Genomic DNA, 5549 nt, shown 5'->3' with positions numbered 1-5549 from the left:
GCTTACATAGATCGTGTCCTTACACGTTACAACATGCAACAGTGCAAACCCTCAGTCGCTCCAGTAGTTAAGGGAGATGTTTTCGGTTCATTCTAGTGTCCGACAACAGAGATTGAAAAGGAGTAAATGAGCCAGATACCTTACGCGTTAGTAGTCGGGAGCCTAATGTATGCTCAAGTCTGTACTCGCCCAGATATGAGTTATATTGCTGGAATGGTAGGCCGTTATCAGACTAATCCTAGCCTAGATCATTGGAAAGCAGCTAAGAAAGTTCTTCGATATCTGCAAGGGACGAAAGACTATAAACTGACTTATAGAAGAAATGATCATTTAGAAGTGGTAGGCTATTCTGCTTCTGACTTTGCCAAATGCAAAGATGACAAGAAATCCACTTCGGGCTATATCTTTATGTTAGCAGGCGGACCCATCTCATGGAAGAGTCATAAACAACAGTTAACCACAACTTCCACAATGATGGCAGAATACATTGTTGTTTATAACGCAACCTGTCATGGAGTGTTGCTTAGGAATCTGATCACTGGACTCAAAATCGTTAATTCCATTTCTAGACCATTGAAGCTTTACTGTGATAACTTAGCTGCCGTTAGTTTCTCAAACAGTAAAAGTTCGACTGGAGCTGGTTTATATCTCGATACAAAATATCTGTTCGTTCGCGAACGAGTTGAGGAAAATAATCTTTGTATTGAGTATATTAGTACTAAAGATATGCTTGCGGATCCGATGACTAAAGGTCTCCCACCTAAAGTTTTCGAAGAACATGTTCCGAATATGGGATTTACTAAAGACCTTATTTTGCATATTATACTAGCTTATGTTTTAATTAATGAAATTTCCTTAGTTTGATTTTGTATGTCTCTAACATATGTTCTGTCGGTATAATGACATATAGACAAATATAAATACAAATCAAACGCTAAAGGGCTTATGCGTATTTTGATCATAACTGTTAGGTTTTAAATTGAGGTTGTAGTATGACTAATGGGGGTCCCGAGTCGCATAATGATTCAACGGTTGTATTTTTCTGCTACGGTTCTTGGTTTAAAGCTAAAATGAGTGTTAACTCCTGGCCAGGCTTATCTAATACTCATAATAAATCATTACTCGGTGAAGTGGGAGAATGTAAGTGACGTGTGTCGGTGTGAGTATATTTTTAGCTCTTTTTACTCGCTAATTTCAAGTTTTAAATTTACAAAACATGATATTCTACTATCACTCTACACACACGCTAGGGCAAGTACACCCATCGCAGACGCAGTATAGTGATGGCAAGATACCGAGGTCGTCCAAGGACACAAGAACTTTTAATACCGGCTTATCGTCAACGTCTAATCGATCCAAACATTGAGAAAAGATTTTTAAACTAAAAAAACAGAAATTAAAATAAAATAAACACAGATAGACAAGAAAGAATCACTTGGATCCGACTTATCTTTCATGTACCCTTTTGATGATTTCCACACTTTGGGCATTTTAAGAGATTATCTTAGTTACAGTAGTAGGCCCTGATGTGTGTAAAATGCAACATATAAATTACATTAAATGAGACATAAAACTAACCCTTTTTAGTACTAATGTTGGAAAAAGTGTGCTTTTGTCTTCCTTTTGTATTTTCAGGACTAAATGAGCGTAATTGAACAAAAGGAACAAATATGCAGCAAAATCTAACATAAATACAAGAAAAGGAATAAACGTGGCATGCCCAACCCCTCGATAGCATCTTCCCAAGCAAAAACAAAGAAACAGAAGGCTGACCACGACCCCGTGCCCAGGAGCCTGCAGAAAAGACAAAGCTATAGAAGCTTCTATTCCCAGCACGGGGGCGTGCCCAGCTCAACACGGGCCGTGGTCAACGCTAAGATTCGCAGAATCTTGCAAATCTTGATAGTACAGATACGCTTCTGTACACGGGGTCGTGCCCAGCGAACACGGGGGCATGTGGAGCTAATGCAGACAAATTGCAATTAATGAAGAAAGAGAAAGAGGATGGACACGGAGACGTGCCCAATGGACACGGGGCCGTGTTTGGGCTTCTGTGCAGGCTATAAATAGGGTGCTTGGTTCACTTCAAAGGCATCCTTTGGCAAACCACCTCTCTCCTACTTCACCCACACTCCACCACCACTACAACCCACATCCACCACCATCATCCATCATCCATCTTAGAGTGTGTGTAGTAGTCTCGGGATCCAAGATTGATAGTAAGAGTTCTTGACAATCAAAGGCCATGTTTGCCTAAGTCTCTTACATCACTTGGTGAAGACAAGCATTTAATATAATACTTTTGATTTTTAATCTTTTCGCACCTTTTATTTGGTTTTGTATTAATGACTTTAATAACTAGTTTCTTATGTTGAAGGTGAAACTTCTTTATCATTTGTCCGTGGTGTCTTGGTGTTATTTTACTGTCTATATAAAATAAAAGATTTTCACCATTCATATCTCTATGGTCTATATAGAGATATGTTGGCTACCTGGTCAGGGGTTAAGGGAAGGGTTTGGTAAGGTTCTTGCCTTGTTCAGTGTATAGATTCTGCAAGGACCTGGGTCAAGCTTACTAGGACCTCCTTCAATACCCACTGGTATTGGATGGCGGGGGTGCGAATGGCTTGATCCCCTCATGTAACAACTTTCATTAAAATTATTATTTATTATACTAATTGACCAATAGGAAACCCTAATTGAGACCCCTAAGTAATTCTGTACAAACCCTAAAATTTTCAGAACAATCAGAATCAGGATCAGGGCCCCTAAAACTCAAGGAAGGTAAACCCTAGCTTACGATTATCCATATAACTTGCTGTCTAAAACGAATTTAACAAAACTGTCAACTCAGCTAAGCTAGTTAGGGACGTGGCTACCCTATGGTGTAGGGTGACCCCTCGCGTCACGCGAGGGGGTCAAATTTTCAGTATAAATAGTAGAGTTTGGGACTTGCATTTTGGCGTTGGAACGACATCGAATTCAATTCGTACACTGAAATATCGACTGTTTACTTCAAACACACACACAAATCACGAAACGCTGTCGCGATAACAGGGTAATAACTCGATCGCTATTACGATTCAATGTCCGATCGATTGAAACTATCCAACAGATGTTTAAGTGCCGCTCAAATTGAGTTTATACTTTGTCATTCGTCGTTAATTCGATGGATGTTCAAGTATTGCACTTTGTCATTCATTGTGAGGGTTTAATCTCGTGAGTTATCGTAAATGCTGTATTAGTTACTAACCTAGTTCGTGTGCATTGTTATTTAAATTAGGTTATCAGGCTAATCAGTAGGCTAAACTCTGCCCACATAAACTTGCAATGTGAGTCATTCTCTTTTTATCAACAATGTTTTATAATACTCCAAATTATTTTCGAAAGTTATAATTACAGGGATTAAGACGTGGTTATCTTGAATCACTGGCTAGTGGGGTATTGTGCACATTACTAATTTCTCACGGGTTAGGCTAATAAGCCCTAACACAGGTTAGGCTAATAAGCCCTAACAGTACGTCACTACTTGGGGAAAGACCCAATAGTGATATGACCATCGTCAGCAAGTGACAAAGTGCCAGATAAAAATAAGATAGAAGCCATTGTAATCGCTCTTATGCTGTAATTTATAACTAGGTGTCATTTTATCAAAATGAATGATTCACTCAGTATTTCCCCGCTGACAAAATATTTTTAAAACATGTTTCAGGCGACCTGCTGTAAATCAAGGAAAACGTGCTACGGAGCACTAATCAGCTTGAAGAGGTCGCTCAATTAAAATAAATAAACATGTTTTAAATAAAATCAGGGAATGTTCTAGTAAAATTCCTCTATTGTAAATTACGGGGTTTATCCCGAATTATGAAATAAAATAATCGGGCATTTCATGTTTTAAAAGATCCTGGTTAAAATCTTCCGCTGTCGCATAAATTAAATACCACGGGTTCCTGTCCCGCGGCTCTTGACCGGGTCAAACCGGGGCTGGGGCCGTGACACCTCATATGTAAACTACTATTAATACATTAACCCGGCTACTTGGGATTGTATCCCTGCTGACTCAAACCACTTAGCCGAGTGTAACTTCACCTTCAAAAGAGGGGCCTACTACTATAACTAAGATAATCTCTTAAAAAGTGCAAAAGTGCGGAAATCATTAAAGGTTACATTAAAGGCGAGTCGGATCCAAGTGATTCATCTTGTCTATATTTTTATTTTATTTTTCAGCATTTTTAGTTTTTATTTTCATGTTTAAAACCTTTTCTAAACTTTTGATTTGATTATACGTTGAGGATAAATCGGTACCAAAAGCTCTTGTGTCCTTGGACGAATTCGGTATCTTACCAACGCTATACTACGCTCACGATGGGTGCACTTGCCCATATGTGTGTTTAGTGTTAGCAGAATATCGTGTTTTATAAATTTAAAACTTGACTAAAGTGTTAAAAAGGGCTTAAAATATCAATAAAAACATATAACACACTACGCACATCAGCTCCTCTTGTGAAGGCGACGTTACCCTCAACCTAGTGGTTTGAGTCAGCAAGGATACAATCCCAATAGGTCGGAATATTGAAAGATAATTAAGTAAGGGGGTGTTTGTTTACATCTGAATGAATTCATTCAGACTTTACCTCTGATTCGGTCAGAGGCTGACCTGTTTGGTTCACAAAATGTTCACCTCTGAATAGAACCATTCAGATCTGAATGGTTCAGCAACTTTTAAACGCTGAATGAAACTTTTGACACTCATACCCCTTGCCCTTGCCATGACAAAACAAGCAGCCTCCTCTTCTCCTCATTACCGACACCATATTTCTCCTCCAAGCCGCCATCATCTCCTCCTCTCCTCCACAACTCCGCCACCCTCCATCAATCGCCGCCATCCACGTCGCAACAGTCCTCCATAGCACCAGATTACTGCAGGTGATCAACGGCGGTGGGTTGTTGTCGTCGGGTGATGTTCGGTGACGATGGTGTAGGTCCGAAGAGGTGGGGGTTTGGTCGTCGGGTAATGTTCGGTGACGATGGTGTAGGTCGGAGGAGGTGCGGGTTTGGTTCAGGTTGCTGTTGGTGAGGGTGGATGTTTAATGGTGGTGGAGGGCAGGTATGGCAGTTAGAGGTGAGTGGTGATAGATGGGTGTTTGTGGTTGTTGAGTAGTGGTAAATGGGTGTTTGCATCCCTGGAATTCATGTAAAGGTGATGAAGAAGATGTGTTCTTGATTCGAAAATGAAATTGAAGAAGATCTGATGAAGAAGATGGGTGTTGTTAGAGAGAGAAAAGAATGGCATAGCATAGAGAGAGGAGATAGTGACGGTTGTTACATATATATTATTATATAATATAATATAATCTTTATTTGTAGTTTTATTAAAATGTCAAGGGTAAAAATGTCATTTTACATAGCCATTCAGAGGTGCAACCAAACAGTACTTTACTGGTTCAACACTTATTGGTTCAGAGCCTCTTACCCATTTAGACCTCTTATTCATTCAACACTTATTAGTTCAGATGTTACCAAACAGCCCCTAAGTTATTAATGCAAAA

The sequence above is a fragment of the Helianthus annuus genome, chromosome 4 (assembly GCF_002127325.2).
Source record: "Helianthus annuus cultivar XRQ/B chromosome 4, HanXRQr2.0-SUNRISE, whole genome shotgun sequence".
In the NCBI taxonomy this organism is placed as follows: domain Eukaryota; kingdom Viridiplantae; phylum Streptophyta; class Magnoliopsida; order Asterales; family Asteraceae; genus Helianthus; species Helianthus annuus.
The sequence above is the reverse complement of the archived record's forward strand: the minus strand, read 5'-3'. Positions refer to the sequence as shown.